Here is a 21,233-nt window from a genome sequence, read left to right as displayed (position 1 = left end):
GCAAGGAGGGAACTGTTACAAGAGATCAGATAGTTTTTACCATAGCAATTATTTTCCATAACCAGTATTAGTAACTTATTTAATGTTTACTTAAGACTATAGCTAACTTATGGCCTACACACACATATTTACCTATCATTTTATTACTTAGATCTTTAAACCTTATATCCTTATCCTATGTAAAGCTACATGATCGTGTGAATTATTTGCTTATGGCTATATTGATTTAACATCACCTATGTCTATATTAGCTTTTTATCCTATATGTATTTGTAACAGATTTTAATTCACTATCTTATACTTATTATCTAATACCTTATTGCCTATGGCTTAAATCCTATGTCTTTGCAATTGCTTATTTCTGTTGTCTTACTACTTATCAAAATCTTATAGTCTATAACCTATACCTATACCTATAACTTACTGGTTATATTGATCACTTCACACCATAACATCCCTGAAGACCGTTCAAGACAAGACAAAGTTCTACTGGTCTTCTTTGGAATAAGAGATGTTCTGTGGCCCTCTCCATGTGCCGCTTGCTCTCCACAAAGATGGGCAATCCGTGAAGCATCAAGAGGGCCCCTTGGATCTGCCTCTCTCTCACTGACTCCTCTGATTACAGCCTTCTCTGAACCTTGTACTGACTGAGAAAGGGGACTTCACATCCTGATGTCCCTGCTAGAATGATACACGTCCCCCCAAACAAAGCCTTCTTTCTTGGTGAGAAAGAAGGTGCTATTATGGTTGGATATGTGGTGACCTAAAAACTCATTGTGAGACAGTGCAAGAACATTCAGATGTGAAATGATTATATGAGGTGCAACCTATCAGTGCATTAATCCACCAGTATGAATTAACGGGGCAGGTAGGGTGTAACTGGAGGAAGCGGGTCACTGGGGATATGCCTTTGGTTTATATTTTGTCCTTGGGAAGCAGAATTCTCTCTGGTTCTTGGTCCACAGTGATGTTTGGGTTCACTTGGGCCCAGAGCAATGGAGATGACTGATCAAGGACTGAACCTCTGAGACAGCCTCAAGTAAACTTTTCCTCCTCTCTAATTTATTCTTGTCATGTTTTTTGGTCACAGCAACATAAAAGCTAACTAAAACAGTGCTCAAATCCTAAATTCTCCACATGCCAAACCCTGAGCCTCCCTGACTCCAGGTTGTCATTCCTGTTGTGGGTCCAGGTGGATCTGAGTTTTACAGAATAAACTGGTTCACACAATCTGTAGCCCATCAATCCCTTCCCTATAGTGTGAAGGGAAAATACTTCACTGAAAATGATACATGTTGTTTCTTGGTCTCCATAAAACATTTGTCTCTCTTGTACATAATTAATTGTTAATTGAAAGCATGATGAATTATAGCTGCCTATAATTAATTTAGTAAGAGACTTTGGTGAAATATGACTGTGAGTCTTTCTCCAGACTTATTTTGCTTTAGAAAGCATAGGCAGAGTTGGATCCCATGCAAATCTTCCATGACCTGCTGCATTTTGAACATTATAGATTGGTAGGGTGGGGTGGGGAGGAGTGGATGTTGGCATAATGAAATGATGGCCTCAGTGGGGACAGCATGTGGCATTTGTGTTATCCATCTCTCCCTGCCTAAAGGTAAGTAGCTACTCAATTCTGAAGACTAAAGCCATCCATGTAGGCCGCTGGTGTAGGCCATGGAAAGGAGCAGAGAACATACTTTGGGTCTTAGGAAAGAGTCTTCAAATTAGAGAAAGAGGTACCTATGATTGAGTGGGGATGGGCTGGTAATTAGCCGCAGATCATGAATTATCTGAGGGGGTTCCCTCTTTGTCCAGATTACTGCAGAGAGACTGGAAAAAATATGTCCCTGAAAGTAAACTTTCCAGTGTGTGTAACTGACCCTGAAGATTCTGTGAGTTTATTTTATAACATATATAACACATCACAGGGGCCCTCAGAGGCATAATAGTCAGGATATCCTGGCCAGATAGATGCTCCCCTTTGCTGAGTCAGACTCTAGTGACAGAGAGCCCACTCCCTCCTCCAGCAGCCTTATTAATATCAGAACTTCCAAACAGGAAGCTAAGCCAAACACCAGAGAGAGAACCGTTTTTCACCATATTTTATCAATAGTGTGTAATTAAATTTCCCTTTGATTTTTCAAGCTATCGATATTTTATTTCTCTCCTTGTTGCTTACATGTTGATTATGCTCTTGATTTATAGTTTCCTTTAGGGTCAGTTGCATTCATGAGTCACTTTCTCCCCAGGCTAATCCTCTGCTCTCACATCTTCCTCCTTTCTAACCTGAAGTCCCTTCCGGTCCTCACACTCATCTCCCGTCTTCACAGTCCTTTTTCAATCTTTACTGCACCTTCCAACCTCCCTGCCCTGATAGTCATTCCCAACCTCACATCCTCTTCCCAACATCATGGTGGCCCCTTCCTTCCTCAAACTCCCCTACCATCCCTATTACCTACTTCTTGCTTCCAATCTCTCATTTCTATAGAAGACTCAATTCCTCAACCCCAGACTCTATACATAACCTGACCTGGAATGATTTTACTCCTTTGTCTTATTAGAGATAGAGACTCTTCACTCCTATACAGCCCAGAGTTTCTAAATATCTAAAGCTTAGACACTGGCTCCCATCCCTTCCACCAGGGGATCATGCAAGTCAACAAGTAGCATCTCTATTTTTGTGGGAGTATCCTGTAGCATCTGGTCATTAGAAAAGAAAGTGAATGATTCCTTCCCTGGCAGATCCCTCTCCAGGGAACTCCTGAGACATTTTGGAAGCAGATAAAGTTGGATGGCATTCTTTAGTATCAGTGCAGTCATTAGAAGAGGCTTGGATGATGGAAATTAAACCACATGGTCTCTATTAGTGAAGAAAGATCCTGATAACCCTTTGTTTTGTCTTATTTTTGAGAGGAACCCATTCTGCCTTTACCATCTTCCCAAGCAGAGAAGGATTTCAATCCTCAGTAATCACAGTTTACATCCACCACAAGAAGAATGATATTTCCACCATGTAAAACACAGAAGCAGAGAGAAGAGTATAAGCAAGAAGCATTTGAGCCAGGTAGTTTGAAATAAAGAGGGCTGATAAATAGCCTTGAAGATTTCTAGTTTAAAATGATGGCTGGCTCCCAATGAAGGTTCTCTCAACATCTGACTAAAATACAGATGAGAACACAAGGAAAACATGAAAGCATAGCAAGGTAAATTAAGTCATACAGACAGACCCATGCTACACTCTTGAGTAATGGATTCTAATTCTGATGTAGATAAAGCTGACTTGAGAAAATCCTACCCAGGCTTCCATCGAAGGGAAACTCCACTTTAATGTTATGAAAGAGAGACCATCTTCAAATATGTGGGTGAAAAACAATGATCGCCTTCTCTCCTATTTGTCACTTGATTCAGAGACCTGAATACAATCAGAAAACTGGGAAACAATCCAACTCTTTCCACCGAAATGGTGCTCTATAAAACAGGCTGAAAACGGATCCAATTTTCCTTCATCCAGACAGGTATTTTGAACATAGAATAAAAAATGCAAATTCCAAGAAAATATTGAAGCAAAATTGTGGGTAGAGGAAATTGATGTTGCTAGTGCATTCCGGGAAATATCTTGCCTACAGGGAAGTGATGTAAATAAGAACAAGAATTCAAAGGTCAGTTTTAAAGTATCCAACTGCATGCAATTCCTAAAATTTCAGCTTTTGTTACTTCATGGTACAAGGTGCTAGGGGTTGGAGATAGGAATCCATTATACAGAAAAACGTAATGCCAGATGAAAATATTAACATGAACACCTCAAACTTATTCCAACTCTAGATTGAAAAATGGATCCAGGGGTCTACTCAACACCCAAGTACAAACCTTGGGACAAGTCAGTACACTCCATCTGGCAAGTTCTCTGGAACTTGTAATCTAATGAATTACATGGAAAAGTCATAATTCCTAGGATTTACTGCATCTATCTTCTTCAGACTCCAATTCCAAGACCATCACATTCATAACCTAAAATATCCATATCTCCCAGCATGCAAGGCACCTCCAGCAAAATTGTCTTCTCACTCCACACACAATAGAATTTGTGGAATTTGTCTCTGACCTATTCTAGCTATGTTTTGGGTGCTGTTGGGAAGACTGAGCTTGAGAACAACACTGTTGCCATCTCAAAAATTATCTCTTAACCCTACAAAACAAAGGAGAACCAAAGTATGAGAATAGAAACACACCCTTTTTGTTCTAGTATGGTACCTAAGGGAATACTGTTAGGTACAGACTCACAGGTCTTCTCTGGTCAACACCTGTAGAAATGAGAAAGAAGGATTAAAGTATCTCAGAATAAGAAAATAAACAGAGTTAATATTGGAGGGCTAACATAAAAAAGGCTTTGCCACTGAGAGCCTCCCTAAAGTCTATAGGTCTGCCACAGAAGTGTGACCAGCCCTGGGGGAGACTACACAACATCAGTTATGGAACCTTAGCAAGTCTTGATATTGAAACTCAATTTTCTCCAAGTTTGGGGACAGATTAGGGCTCTTACAATCAGAAGAATGAATGGAAAAATGAAGAAATCTCATAGAAGAGCCGGGAGGAGAGAGCCTCAGTTCCTGAAGCGGCAGCATGGTCCCTGAGTAGGATGACGGCTAGTGCTGGACGAACCAAACAGGATCCCCAAAAGGCAGGGAGCTTGGAAGATTATATTTACCACAACATCAAGAATTAGCCTAGCCCTCACTTACTCCCATAAATATGTTCACGGCCACCTGAATGACAGCAGAAGGAGATTCTTTCTTCTAAGTGTGGATGAAATGAGCTCATCTAGGACCCAGGTTCTTTGCAAATAGAAATCAACTATGATCTTTGTTGTTGTTGTTGTTTGGTGAGGAGTGGGTACTGGGGATTGAACTCAGGGACACTTGACCACTGAGCCACATTCCCAGCCCTATTTTGTATTTTATAGAGAGACAGGGTCTTACTGAGTTGCTTAGTGCCTCACTTTTGCTGAGGAGGAACTCACAATCCTCCTGCCTCAGTCTCCTGAGCCACTGGGATTACAGACAAGGTGTGTGTCACCATGCCCAGCCTCAACTATGATCTTTTGGCCAGAGTCGCAAAATGCAACCTTCATCTCGTTGAACACATCAGACAGTGGGGATTGAGGAATACGGTGGGGCTCAGCCTGGACACTGCTGCACCTCAGAATCCTGACTGAATCTTAAAATCACCTGGAGGAACTGTCAGAAAATCCCCAGGCCAATTGAATTGAAATCTCTGAGGTTGAGACCAGGCTCAGTGTTTTCATAAAGTTTCCCACATGGTCCCTAGGTGGCCAGCACTGAGGAAAGCTCTCCTGGGGCTCCTTTCTCCCAGGCTGCCTCATTTGATCTTGGAGTCCATGCCGTCCCAGCTATTCCTAGGCCAGCTTTCATAGAACAAAATGCCCTTCAGAATAAATTTCTGGAGTTTGGATTCTGAAAGCTACTTAACCCCAGGTTGTTTTCTCTCATTATGATCCCAGGATATTGACCCACATTATTGCTCCATGTTATTATTCTAGGTGAACACAATCATTTCATCTTTTTTTGTGCCTTGATGAATTCAGCTGAAAAGCACAGCTGGAATAGGGGGAAATAGGAAATAAATTATTCTCTTGGTTTTGCCTTGGTTTTCTTGGGAGAGCAACTAAACGCAGAGCCACTAGAAACATGTAGATAGAAAGAAACTCAGGCAATCAGAGTGAATTGGAGATATGACAAAATTAATTAAGGCTGTGCAGCTTGTAATTTACCAATCTGTCAAAAATTCCTTTAAGAATAATTTAACTGTAGTTAGCAGGACCTGTAGCTAAGTACTGGAAAGTCTGTTTTTATTGTTTGTTTGTTTTTTTTTCCTTCTGCCTTTTAGGTATCTTAATTTTGTTACATGCTACAGTTTATTTGCTGTGATTTTCCCAGGGACATTTAAGTCACTTCTGGTGAAATCAGTATATCTCAGGAACGGGTTTACTCTCCCTGTTTGCCTAGGTCTGTATAGAGGTATGGGAAGCAGAAACATGCTCCCCCCCACCCCCACCCCACAGAGACATCAACATCCTAATCCTGGAAACTGTGAATCTGTCACCCTACATGACAAAAGGACTTTATAGATGTGATTAAGGTAAAGACCTTGAGATGAGGAGATTAGCCAGGATCATCTGGAGCCCATAAAAGTGGAAGACAAAGGAAGAAAGGGCAGAAATCTGAGGGTTAGGATGGAGAAGGACATGCTGCCTTTAAATCAGGAGAAAGTCGACCACAAACCTTAGAAGCTGAGGATTGACCACAGTTTACAGCCAGCAAGAGTCTTAGGACACCAAAGAACAGAATCCTGATGATTAATGAACAAGTAAATGAATCCTTCCCTACAGCACACAGGAATAAACATGTGAGCACCTTTATTTTTTGGCCCAATGAAACTTATATCAAGGTTCCAATACACTGAGCTGTATATTAAGTTTGCATTGTTTAGGCAGCTAAACCTGTGGCCATTTATCATAGCAATACTAGAAAACTAATACAGGCGGACCAGCTAAGGTGGTTTGCAAATTTGTAGAAACCCTGACTGGTATGCCAACAAATGAAACATCAAAGTTAACACTGAATTCTGCATTTCTCCCATCTCCTCCACATATGGCCCTGAAGGATGAGGAAGGTTATCATTGATTAAAAAATAATAAAATAAAATCCTGAGATTCTTATCAAAGCCAAAGTAAGAATGTTAACATCAGTTAATAATTCTATTGGGGTGGTTAAATATTCTTGCTTTTACTTTCTGTTGTATTTCTCTTCCCTGAAACATATAGATAAGGGCAGCAGCAAGTCTGTACAAGGATAGTGTTCTGAATAAATGCCTGCACACTTGTGGGACCTGCATAGGCTCTTCCATAGAATTTGGAGCAAATATCAGTAAAGAACACCCTTGAAAGAAGGAAGAGCAGGGAGCCAGTACTTATTTATTATCATCTGTATTCTACAAAGATCCTGGTATTATGCAAGGTTCCTTTTATATATCATCTATTTTTATAGCAGTACTGGAAAACCAGGATTTTTATTTCTATTCTATTATAAAGGAAGTGAGGCCCAGGAAAAATCTAAGATGTTTCCAAAATCCATACAGAGATTCTAATCTGCCTGATTCCAAAGTGGTTAAGGACAAAAGTTAGTGTTTTCAACTATTTAAAAAACTCAACAACCCAAATTAGGAACAAATTATCCCAAAAGGGCATCCAGAAATCTTTATCTCGAATTTATGGCGTAAAACACCTTGAATGGGCATGACTTTACCTGCCTAACCAGACCACTGTCCCATGAGGTTTACTACTACTCTAAGTGGATAACATTGTTTAGAGGTTATTAAATATGCCAAGCAGGAACCTGTTTCATCTATTATTTTTCATCCTCATAATAATTATATTAGGTAGGTAATCTCCATATTTTTCAGATTCAGAAAGGATAAGGCACTTTCCCAAAGTTAACAAACAGGATCAACAAAGTTTGGATCCTTGCTAGTATGATCCAAATATCTGTTATAACTGCAATATTCCCCAAGGTCAGGTCCCTGTGAATCTGGTGGGTGTTAACGTTCTCCATGGAACCTCTGAAGTTTGGAGAATTGACAGTTTCAACAGCTATCAGTTTGGTCATTTTCTGTGGTCTTACTTACAAGAATTGAGCCATCTTGATAGCTTATCACTCTACCTTCCACAGGATGTGTGTGTTTGGGGGGCAGGTGCCCTTGAAATGTCTATGGAGAGCTGTGAAGAGGAAAGCAAATGAACTGATCCATTAGTTAATTATAGCAGTCATTGGTGAAACAAACTTAATTGATGGAAGCTCCCAACTGGGTTGATGCAAACTTTTAACACTGTAATGCGAGCTTTCTCAGTGCATACTGCAGGTGTTGTATACCTCCTTTGAATACAAGGGAAACATTATGTGATTGCATAAAACATGTAGCATTCTGTTTCCAGAACTGAGAGTTCTCCCTGCCAACTACTAAGATCCTGCTAATTGATAACACTGTGGTTTTTGGCCAGCCAGTGTCTTATTTCCATAATGTCAGTTGGTGGTTTAGTACATTTCTTTTCTTTCTTTTTTTTTTTTTTTTTAACGGTTTGCTTGCACTGTTCACTCTGGGTATAGAGCCAATTCATGGAGCAGAGCATCCAGCATGAATCGTTGGGTACCAAGCCGTGGCATTTTGGCTTCTGTGTAGATTTCAGACAGAGAGGCCAATTATTTCATATTAATTTTGTTATATTTGCCTGTTACTATTTAAAAAAAAAGAAAAAAACAATCTGTAGGAATAAGCTGGATTCAACCTGTGAACAAACTGTTCAGGAACAACCTTTAGTAGAGGAACAGAAGAAGCAGCTTCAATATAAGCAAAAGAATGGAGACCTTCGGAAAGTTAAGTATCATGCTCAGTGGCAAACCACTAACAAGGGTGACAGGTTGCCTATGGATTGGAAATTTTTCATAGCAGATTTACTTCCTAATCTAAAGATGAGTTACAGTATTAGCTCTAGTCTCTAAAGCCCATTGTTTATGGCAAGATATTAATTGGACCTAATAATCTTGGAATTATGGGCATTTTAGATTATCTCTTTTTGAAGGACACAGGATAATCAAACATCTAGAACCATTACTCACTCAATGTTCAAAAATTTTAAATGTTACCCTACATATGATAAGATTTATGGAATTAATGAAAGTTTTGGTCTTCTAAAAATTTATTATTTATCATCAAGGCCATCAATATTATGATATAAGCTCTGGATGTTCAGATTTATCTATATTATCAACATGATTTGGAGGGAAAGTCATATCCAATGAAATTGGCATTTGGGGTTGAATCAAGTGCAATTCTCAGTGTGTTAGTTTTTTGTATGATAACCTTGGTTTGTCCTAACAGTTTAGAAAATAAATCTTCATTATATCTCCTGAAGATCAGACACCCATCTGTCAGTTCATTACAGTGGTTGTAGAGAAAATATTTGGAAGGGATGATTTTTTAAAAAAGTAACTCTTGGCTAGAGGGAACTTCCCAACTGCAAAGAAGCAGAATGGATTGCATTTTGGAAAACACAGAAGTTGGAAAGAACTCAGAACCCTGCTAGTGAGGAAACCAACCTAGAAAGACCTCCATATAGTCAGGATAACATTATTAAGGCAGCAGACACTGGAGAAGAGTGGACATCTTCTAGGTGTGGAGGAACAATAGCCATTGATGTGGCCATGACATTCAGAGGTATATTGACAGTAGTCATCAGTGAGTATGACAACTGGGAAAGGGTGGACTATGCTGGGTGTTGGGAAAGAGTATCCAGAATTGTCCTTTCCCAGAATTCAAGTTGTTAAAGTTTGGTAGGGACCTAGGTTGGGAGTCTCTTATACTCCAAATTACAGTAAACCACAGACAAATACTGTTCTTCCTGCCTAACACCCCATCTCTCTTCTTTTGATAATAGTACCCAGTATTTTTTAAATATACTCTTCTTCTCTTGCCTTTGAGTACATATTAAACTGGACTAATCTCACCTGAGGTTCAAGGTTAGGCATCTGACACTAATTCATACAATCAGAACAGCAAAGTCCCCTGGACAAAATTGGCGCAGAGATGGTATGAAAAACCATGAACAGTCCCCATCCATGGAAGAACTCTAAGTAGATTAAAATAGAAACTCCCAGATTTTGCCATTAGTGTGTGAAAGGGGAGGTTGCATGATCAAGAGCTAGTATAGCAAAAAATTCAAAGTCCAGATATTATTATCGGGTCATTGCCTGCTGTGTAACATAATTATTGTTTTGGATCATAGTAGAAGATTTTTCTGGATGTTGAAGTGGTGGTGTAAGTAAAAGTCACGTGATCCTCTGTCCTTGTGGATAGAACATTTATTTATACAGGTTGCTAGAACTTTGGGCTTCTTTCTGAACAAAACAAGAAAGGCAATGGGGAACCTCATCGACACAGTTACATCCTCATTTCATCTGTACGTGTGATTATTTTGTGCTGATTATTTGCTACAAAGTAAAGTGCACCTGAACAAACTCCAAGTTGATGCTTCCCACTTGAACCCAAACTTTATTTAGTTGTTGAACCTAGCATAATCTGGCATACGACATATCAGAAGCAATCAGAACTGACTAAGGGGGGGGTGGGTAATAACTGAAAGGAGAAAGAGAATCCTTATTTCTGTTATTTTTGTGAGTGTGAAATTATTGTATTAAATATATTAGGAAAAAATCTTTCTCCCATATTCAAGATCCTACCTAAAACTGGGATTTAAAAAAAAAAAAAAGCAGAGTGAGAGATGAAGAAAGACCATTTCCTGATTGCATCATTAAATTTTATATTTAAACCTATCTGTTATAGTACTCTTAGGTCATAGGGTCCAAAAATTTACTTTTTGTTTAAGTTGGTGTGGGTTCAGAATCTTTTTGTCAAACCAAAAAGAATCCTAACTTATTGTGATTTGTGGACAGTATTTTGGAATGTGTGTGTGTGTGTATGTATGTGTGTGTGTGTGTGTGTGTGTGTGTGTGTGTGTCTGTGAAAACTTCAAGAGTGAAAGGTATTAACCTGTTGTTTCTCAGCTATGAGACCCTCCCTTTCTGCTCTGGGAGTCCACAAACTACATTTCCCAGGACCCTTTGCCAGAGAGCTTCCTGGTGGTTTTGACCAGGAGTCACTGGGGGTAGATAAGAAGATAGAGATTAGAAGATAAAAGTTAGAAGGTAAAGATTAGAAGGTAAAGAAAAGAAAGGATTTTTGTTTCCTCCAGTTCTGGCACTTGCAGCAAACTGCCATAGCTCCACCCCTCCAAGGACTTTGATGATCTCAACTCTAACCATTATCAGCAGTGCCTCCAGAAGCTGCATTGCTCTCCTTTGAAGCACGGACACTTAGTGCGGATTATAAGCAGCAGCCATGTCGACTCCCTGAACAATCCAAGTGAAGGCTGCAGAGGCTTGTCCTCTAAGCTACCACTGCAGGTCTAGTGTCCACACTACTCTTCTTTCGTATCCCCATTACTAGACTCATGAGATAAATGAATTATTTGTATGGTCACCAAATATTGGGAGCATGAGAAGCATGCTACATAGCACTATGGTGGTAATAAATAAATGTTACAACCTATATAACTCATGTAAATCCCCTTTATAAAATGTGGTTTTCTGTTTTTTCTAGTGAACACTGATTAATATACCAACTATCCTTGCCCAAAGGGGCACAGAGGGAATTAGACAGCTTTATGGTCTCAATGAGGCTATGAATGTTAATAGGTACATGATTTTCCCAGAGCTAACTGGCCAGTTACTATCCAGGTGATTACTGTGCAGTTACCCTGCTAATTCCCTGGGGATACTCCTACTAAATGACACAAGGTTGTTTTTCAAGTGAAAGAATATTTGCCCACGATGGCAGTATTACTTATTCCACCCCACCAGAAGTAACTAGAAATACTATGTATTGACCTACTCTCCCAAATGTAAACCAAGAATCAAACAGCACATAGTCATTGCTATTGTGCCAATTCCAGACTTATTCACTGTTCTGATTATCTACTGCTGTTCAACAACCCCACCCTAAAGTTTAGTGGCATAAAACAATAACTATTTTATTATTCTCTCTGATCTCACGGGTTAGAAATTTGAATCAGGTAAAGCAAGAGTGGCTTGTCTCCGCTCCCTAATATCAAAGGCCCCTGCTTGAAGGACTTTAATTAGTAGCATTGATTCAAATGTTTGGGCTGGTCTCTTGGGGAGTCTTCTTCACTCACAAGTCTAGAAGTTTGACTCAGGGTACCTCCATGTTATCTCTCCATCACAGCATCCTTAGTCACACTTATTACATGATAACTTGCGGCTCAGCGGGTGAGTATTCCACAAAATAAGGCAGAAGCTACATGGTCTTCATGACCCAATCTAAAGTAGTGTGCAAATAAAATTAGCCTTCCCTGTTTAAAGGTTATATTTTTATTGTATTATCAATATCGTGAAGTCTCTACACGCTGTGATTCCAGGAATCACTAGCATAACCTAAGGAGGACAAAGAGTCATTTGATTTTCATTTTCTCAGGTAATTTAACTGATCTTGTGGTACCCTCTGGAAATACAGCTGTAGGCAATGTGACATCTGAAACCTAAATGTGGAACTCCATTTTCACAAATGGTTATGATAGCTAAGCTGCTTTTTCACATTGCATCATATTTTGGATATCTTCTTGGCCTATATTCTCATATCCTCAAAATGATATGCATTCTACAGTGTGGAGCAAGGTGGTCATCAGATGAGATGGATGAAGCTAGCCAAAAAAAAACCCCCAAAATGCAATCCTCATCACTGACTGATAAACACGGATCCTTAGGGGAACTTGTTAAATGATCATAACCACAAAGAGGCCTGGGGGTCTCCTATAATGATAGCAATCACTCATAAGTTCTAGAAAAAAAATCCACAGATGAATTCCTGATGCATATGGGTATTCCTGTCCAGGACACTGTATATTGGGATTTGAACCCTGATATGCCCTTCATCACATCAAACAGCCATACACTGGAGATTTAAATGAAGAGTGAATTTACATAAATCCTCATACTTTAAATAAAGGAACAGAAAGTAATCCCAGCACTAGCTAGTTCTATCACAAGTGGAAACTATAAGCACATTCTAAAATAAAAGAGGTTGTGGATTATCTCCAGGTGGCATCATCCATGGATAATAGAAAGGGGGCTGTTCAAGGACTGTCCACAGGGGGGAAAAGGTTAAGCATAAAGGCCAAAGCAGTTTGGAATAACTGCTGACTTCAGACTTGTTCCTATTAACACATGCTCATAATGCGATTACTGATTCCAATTCTAATTTAGTATCCCCTCTGTAAGACCTTCTGGCATGGTCATTAGGAAATCTGGATTGATTACCTTTTGATCTTGCCTTTGTCTCTAAAATCTGGTTATTTTCAGACCATAGTCATGACCATTGCCCAGATATTTTGATCAAAAGTCAAACTTCCTCAAGGATTTATAGCATTACAACTTAGAGCTCAAACTATGAAACTTCTCAACAGCACAATTCATGGATCTTGGAGTCCACTATTCACCACTCTCTTGATTTGTTGCAACAAATCTCTCAATGTTGCTCTTTCCTTCCCACCTCCCTGGTCTATCTCCTTAGATATTGCCTGGACTATACCTGGAGGAGGCTGGCCAGCACCAGCACTGGATGAAGAACAGCCAGAACCTGGCTCATTTCATTCAGAAATGTTCCTGAAGCACTCAGAGGTGGATTTGCAGAACCAGACGTGATACAGAAGGAAAAAAACAGAAAAATGAAACATAACAGTTCTGTTCTAGGATAATGTTTTGTTTATTATGTTTTTTCTCCAAGGAGTGAAAATACCTTGCCCCAAAGAACACAGTGCTGTTTCTGATAAATTGCCAGAAATACTCCTTGCAAGGCTCAGAAAGCAAGGTCTCTATTTGTTTCTACGGAAACCTCAGCTTGACATGAAGCATCTCAAACCACAGCAATCTGCAGACACTAACAAGACCTGACCCACAAAATAAGAGAGTAAAAAAGAGAAAGGCATGTTAGAACTACAAAGAGAAAGAATGAATATAACTTTTGGTTCTTAAGCCATGGGAAGCCACAGTGTCTGACCTGTGATGAAAATGAGAGTTCTTATTAATGGAATGAACAATTTCTCTTCCCCAGGGCAGACCTTACTAACATATCCTTTTTAACTCTTGAAGCACTCACCTATCTGCTCAAGTCCTGATATCTCCCTTTCTCCTTCCATAGAGATCCCAGTTTCCGGCACTACTCATGCTATTCCTGCTTCTAACAGAACTAATAAGGGGCTAAAAACTTAGTGAATGCTCCTTAACATATGCAGATTCCATAAAGCAAAGCTTGCCCAACCTGCTCAAGTTCTGTACCTCTCTACAGATGCCCTCCCCATCACTCACCTCTGCAGCTACTGCCTCCATCTTCCTGATAGTCACCTCAGTCCAAACTTCTTGCTGCCTTCCCTGAGTTTCCATGATCAGAATTGGCCTTCACTGTGCTGTTCTGCCCGGGGTCATTCTGCTCCAGGAACACAGACCCCAGGACTAGTAGCATAACTTCCCACCACCATAGGTAGGTACAGCTACCTGCTTCAAAACCAACCTGTACTGACCGTGCATGTACATTCACTCTGCTGTCCCCAGGCAACAACTAGTTTTAACCCAATGAGCCATTTTTCCCTCCTTACCTCCCTGTGGCTACTTTTACTCCTGCTACCATCTAGACTAATTCCATAAATCCTACATCAAAGATTAATTCCTTATCTTTGCACTCAATCAAGGACTTGTCAATACAGTGAAGCAGCATCAGAATTCACCTACAATGAGGAGCATACATTTCTGAAAGAAACACAAAGCTGACAGAACATCAAGGGCAAAGGCTCAGTTTGAAAACTCTTGAGAGCTAAAGGAAATTTCAATGCTGGTTTTGACTCTGCTGGGTGGTGATGGCTGCTGAAAAGAGATTTTGATGCAAAAATTGAATGCCAGCCTCCCTCTCTATTGTGAAGTCCTGAATACAGCAAAATGAACTTCTCTCCGTGCTTAAAATAGTGGCTCTCAAACCTTAATGTGTACCAGAATTACCTGAAGGGCTTGTTAAATCATAGTATTGGACTCCACCCTCAGGGTTACTGATTCAATAAATCTTAGGTGGGGACTGAGAACTGGTATTTCTAGCAAATTCCTATTGGATACTGATACTATTCGTCCAGGGACCACACTTTGAGAACCACTATATAGAGATTGGCTTTTTGAAGAAAAGAGCCCTGTTCTTTGGAGAAAAGAGAGACTCCAAGATGTTTTCAAACTCCTCTGGGTGTGAAAGGAAGAAAGCCCAGCAGAAGAGGCAATGTGTATGTGGTCTAGTCACCATGGCAATGGACTTTGATGCTCAGGGAACAATTAGTTAAAGTGAAAGCAAGCTTATTAATTTTCCAAGACCAGAAAGTAAAACTGACCATCTAAGTTATATGGCTAAGGGGCTAATGGATCAAAATATACATAGCCTAAGATATAGAGTGTTAGTAATAGAGAAGGACAGTGGAATGAAAATTAACTGAAAATACATGGGGGCATGAACCTCTGTTGCCTCTTTTCAAAGTATTAGAAGCTCAAATTGCTCTCATGTGTGCTTGGTTTTTTGAGAGATAACATGAGATTAGTCTAATTTAGTTTGGTGCATTTTCACCAACCTCTGACAGACCCTGTGCCAGATGCCATTGACACAGATGAAAGTAATCGGCTTCTGCCCTCAAGCTGTGCACTGTCTGATTACTTAGCTATGGACAGTCTTCTAGCCCCAGGACTCATCATTGAGAATATAGTGCTATAGTTCAGAATATGGACTGTGGCATCAGAAACACCAGGTATAACCTGACTCTAACTCACTGGCTATGTATTCTGAATGATTTGACAGATGTGACTGAATTGTAATCTCCCCTTTAAAATAGGGATACTAATTCCTCCCTAACAGGCTGTAAAGAATCGATGAGGAAATGCTTGTGCAGCACTGAACACCAGGACTGACACAAAGCAAGTAAATGAGAAGCATTTTCTTCCTTGGCTCCTGCCCTCTCGGCCAATGCCCAAGACTGACATTTAAAACAGAAAAGTTGGCAGCTGCAGTCCTCATCCCTGTCTCACTACACCCAATACTTCTACTGAGTGGAGCACCAGAGGACTTACTCTAAATACTGCATGGATTCTGCCACCATTCGGAGCCTGCACCTGGACTTTGAAATTTGTGCGCTTTTTCTTCCTTGTTCAGCTGGATTCCCGACTTACACTTGTCTCCTGGCTATATCTAAGATCCAATCTCAGTTTTCTACATGATCACTTATGTTCTACAGAATGTTCTACAGATCACTTATGTTCTACAGTAGGCAATGCTCCCCCCCCCCTACATTTTTAGATGAATCCTGCTTTTGTGGCCCAAGAAATAAGTTTTGGTTCACTAATGCTATGTGTGACATTTTGTCTGCCACTTGACCTAACTGACTGTATCCCTAAACACTGAGAACTACTTATTCTATCAAAGCCTCAGAATAAGCTTAATACTGGAGATTATTCTTAACTATGCATCAGATGAAGGAGGGAAATTCAGGTGACAGGGCATATGGATGAGCTTATGGTAGACCAGCCCACCCCTGTAGTAGAATTTTGTAGCTTCTATATCTTGACACCAGTCACCATTTCAAAGAGACTAATACCTTCAATATGAACCTGCCTTATTTGGCAGGGTTAGTGTATCCTTCCACAGTTATCTTGAAGTTGAAAATAAGGATGATTTTGTATAGTGTATATTTCAAGATTTGATGATGGACTTTGACAGTAAAATGAATCTGGACAGCTCCAAGATGTGTACCATCCCTAGAACATGGTATTCATAGATCAGTTTCCTGGAGAAGAAGAAACCCATCTATCTGGACATGAGGGCTTAGTGTAAATCCCTCTCACCCAGAGCCTGGAGGTCTAGGTCCCTGGACCTAGTAAGAAAAAGAATAGAGGTGGTTCTAAAAAGGAAAGGGGAGAGGGAAGCCTTTGGGGAACCCTTTCTGGATCCAGACCACTAAAAACGGTATTTATTTTTCAGAAGAGATTTGAATGTCAAGAACAAAAAAAATACCAGAATGCTATTGCAAAGCACAGAAAAAAAGAGGAAGATGGTTAAGTCCAAAGTAGCATTAGCAAAAGAAATGAAAATTTATGGAAAATATACTGATCAACAAATAGATCATTCAATAAGAGGAAGACAAATATTTTGGCTTGAGGACATTGAAGAATGGAATTGTTTTTTCTTATGGAAGTGAGCAAGTTTGGGAGAAAAGCAGCTATGGAAGAAACTGAGAGTCTAGTTTGGGCAATATTGATTTTGAGAGATATGTTAAATATCCAAATATTTGCAGCAGCTAGCTGGGTACAACATTCAAGTATGGAGTTCAGAATTGGAAACAAAATATTTAAAACCATAGGATTACATAAGGTGATTAATACACCATTTTGACAGAGTAGCAGAAGGATCCAATGACTGAGCACTTTAGAAGCCTAAAGATGAAGTCTAAAGTTGGTCCAAGAGGCTAAAGATCAAGAACAGAGATAGCAATGGGATTTCAGGAATCATACTAAATATTCCTCTGGATAATCAAAAAGGGAACTTTTTGATACCAGTCACCATTTCAAAGAGACTAATACCATTAATGTGAATATAGACTTGGAGGACCACATGACCACTATGAGAATTTGTTCAGAGGTACTCAAAGCCACAAAACCATTGCAAGTTTTAATGGTGATAACGAGAATATAGAATCATCAAGGTCAAAAGTAGAGATTCTCAAACTTTGGTCTCAGGACTCCATGGCACTTTTTAAAATCATTGAGGTTTTAATTAGAAGGGTTACATAAATCAGTATCTAACATATTGGAAATTAAAACTGAAAAATGAAGGAAAAAATATGAATAATGAAAGGACAAAAATGAAGGACAAACATCCATTTCATCAGCCATCAGAGAAATTGGTGTTATCATTCACATTATGGCCTCTGGAAAATTACACAGCACACACATGGCCTTTGGAAAACTCCAGAATACATCTTTGAGAGAATAAAAGTAAAAAAATATCATACTGTTATTATAAATTTTTGAAAATATGATTATGTTCCCCATAAAATGGCCTAGGAGAGCCTCAGGGATCCATAGGACATAGATTGTAAGCCACTCATCTAAACAGTGATGACATTGGAAATCAAATCAAGAGCATTTAAGAGACCAGACATAGTGTGACTAATGGACTGGTGGGTGGCAAGAGCAACTGAGATATCTCACACAATGTCCAGATTTGGGCATGGATGCTGCCTGTAGAGTGATGTCTTTTAGTGAGATACAACAGTTATTTCCAAACTGCAGTTGGCAGTCTGTTGCAGGGTAAAGAATTCAATTTAATGTGACAGCCACTGTTTTCAAAAAAATAAAATGGACTTGAATATAAATATGAAGGGTGATATTAGTCCAGGGCCTATTGGGTGACCCATTGATATAAGCACCTCAAAGTGTTTTATGTATGTGTGGAAGTGATATGTAAATATCTGTATACATAATTACATGAATACTAAATCAAGTTGTCTATAATTTGTATGTGAGTCAAGTTTGAGATTTCCTGGAATAGGGAATGCAGATAAAACAGCCTTCTAACTGGTATTCTTACTTTCATCCCTGGCTTCCATTTCAAAATGACTTCCCAAGATGTCATGACAGTCCTTTACTAAGTCATTTAATGGCCTCTCCCTCTTACTACATGACAAAATCCAAATACCTTGGCATGGCACAGAAGGCTCCAGATGATCTGACACCCAGCTCTTGACATTCTCCCCTATTCTCAAGTCATACAGAACACTATAAACATACAGAACACATACTAAATCTCTGAAGATGTCCTGATTTCTTTGTGTCGGTCCTGGACCATGCCTTGTTTTGTCATGTCTCTGCATGGAATTCTTAACGTTTAGGCCAACTCATGTCCCAAGATCCAACTCACATAGGTGTGACAGAACAATGACCAGATTTTCTCCAAGCCTTTCTTTTCCTGAGCACCCAGGTAAACATTTCCCTGCCCTTTTGAACCTATGTGGCACTTATGCTCACTTCTGGCCAAATGTGATGTATGCCATTTCCAGAGAGAGTCTCCAGATTTTTCAGATTATTCTTTTCCTCTTTCTTCTTCAGACCCCCAGATGGAGAGGATTCCTTGGTCATAGTGAATCTCAGAATTAGGAATGAACACACTCTTAATTCCTGGACTTTGCCCAAGCCCCAAATAAAAGTCATGGCTTTAAATATTAAGATTAGACTGTTTGTTTTAGTTACCCTAATACACACAATTGAGACCTTGCGATTCACTAAACTTTCTCATTGCTTTTCAGGAAGAAGATTGTAAGTTAGGAATCCCTCTTAGTCCTAAACTCTTATCAGAGTCTGAACTGTTCCCAGACTCCATGAAACTGACCAGAGTCAAGAACAGGCCCAGAAAATGAGAAACAGAAGCAAAGAAGGGTCTGTTCTCCCAGCTTCAGGATGACATTGGGGGAAAGCAGTCATTCATGTATCACGCAGAGCATTCATCCCTGTACACAAATCCACAGGAAGCAAATACAACTCATATCAGTCCCTGTAAGCCATGGTAAGAACTTGTAATTTGATATTGAATGAAATGGGGAGCCATTCAGCATTTTAAGCACTAAAGCAGAATTGTATGACTTAGAGTTTTAAAGATATGTCCTGTCGTGAGAATAGAATGTGTGTGATGAGTGGGTGGGTGAGAGAGTGGTGTTTGAATAGGGATATTAGTCTGGAGGTCATGGGGTGACCCACAGTGAGAGATTATGGGGACCTGGTGCAGACATTTGACAGTAGAGGGGGTAAGAAATGGCTGAATTCTACACATATTTGGAAAGTAGGATTTCCTAGATATATGCATCCAGATATCATATCTTACTTATTCACTTCATTTAGCCCTCTGCTCAAATACAGCCCCCTTCAAGAGTTGCCCAAACACCCTCTCTGAAATAGCCTCTCATACCCTGTCTCTCCATTTTAACCTACTTTGTTTTTATTCAGTCTTAGGGAACTGAAATTGAATTATAGAGTTATCTGTTGACCTGCTAATTGTGCACATCTCCAAATAAATTGTTCTCTTCCTGAGGATATGGATTTCTCTTTGTCCTAACTCTGTCTCCAGAGCCTAGAATAGTATCTGACCCATAGTTGTTGCTCAAGTATTTATTAAATGAATTGGTCCAATTTTATTGAGTAAATGAATTGATACAATTTTATTGGAGCTACAAATTCTGTTCCTAACATATCAAGCAATAAACACAAGGTCTTGGCTATAGCATAGTTGCTGTGATGCAGGTTCATCTCAGTGGTAAAGCAAAAAAGTAGCCTGTTCTGAAGCCTGGCACAAATTTGACCTTTGTTTTTAGAACCTAAATTTCGCTGAAGGGCTCTGGCTCTGCACACTTGTATATTTTATCTATCTAATTCATCTTGATCAACAGCATTCTATAGATTTCCAATAGCAGTCTATGACCTAGGAATTTCAGAATTGGAAACCATGTCATGATACTTATATGTTGCTGCTTTAATTGTTAGGCAAGCATTGTTGAAGTATTTACTACAATAATCAATGCTATATAAGATTAATAAAAGTCACCTAAGTCTCGGCAAGAGTGACTCTAGTATTCTGGGTACTCTGGCTGTGATGGAAGAGACTTGTTGAATTAACAGGATATATTCTGATTAGGACCAAGGCCATTTTGGCCTCAGAGGCTATAGCTTTACCTGGAGTTGGAAGACACACAGAGCTACTCATGCAGGGCAAACCAACAGCAGTCTTCCTTCTCTGTTAGACTTGTTCATAGTGTGTCACTTCATTAACCTCAGAAAACATCCTTTTCTGAGAATTAGTGATGCTGCATGGACTGATGAGTCAAGCATCACGAATGTCATCAAAAAGGAGGAGCTGGGAGGAAATATCTGCTTTTGTTGGGTAGTTTGACTACAGATGACAAATGGTTTGATCCATTAATACCCCTGAAATTAACAATCTAGCTCATTGTGCACCTTGCCCTGAACAGCTGCCTGCTCCTCCTCAATTCCCCGCTTTCAGCTCTGCTCGGCATCCCTAACCTCACTGCAGATTACTTGTATCAGAAGCAGGAAATTTATTAAACACTATATGCCACATGCTGATATTATTTCCATTATGGTTTTTGTTCTTAAAAAAAAAAACATAGAGGGGGCTGGGGATGTGGCTCAAGCAGTTTTTACGCTCTTGCCTGGCATGCTCGGGGCGCTGGGTTTGATCCTCAGCACCACATAAAAATAAAATAAAGATGTTGTGTCCACCGAAAACTGAAAAATAAATATTAAAAATTCTCTCTCTCTCTCTCTTTGTTTCAATTTCACAGATAAACAAAGTAACTAGCCTAAGGACACAGCTCAGTAGCAGACCAATACTGAACATTTCTATCGAAAAGACCAGCATGTCAACTATCCTAGACCGTCTCCACCTTGACCATCCTCATAAACTAGTCCTGCAGTCCGAGTCTTCATTCTGGAACAAGCTCA

The sequence above is a fragment of the Urocitellus parryii genome, chromosome 5 (assembly GCF_045843805.1).
Source record: "Urocitellus parryii isolate mUroPar1 chromosome 5, mUroPar1.hap1, whole genome shotgun sequence".
In the NCBI taxonomy this organism is placed as follows: Eukaryota; Metazoa; Chordata; class Mammalia; order Rodentia; family Sciuridae; genus Urocitellus; species Urocitellus parryii.
The sequence above is the reverse complement of the archived record's forward strand: the minus strand, read 5'-3'. Positions refer to the sequence as shown.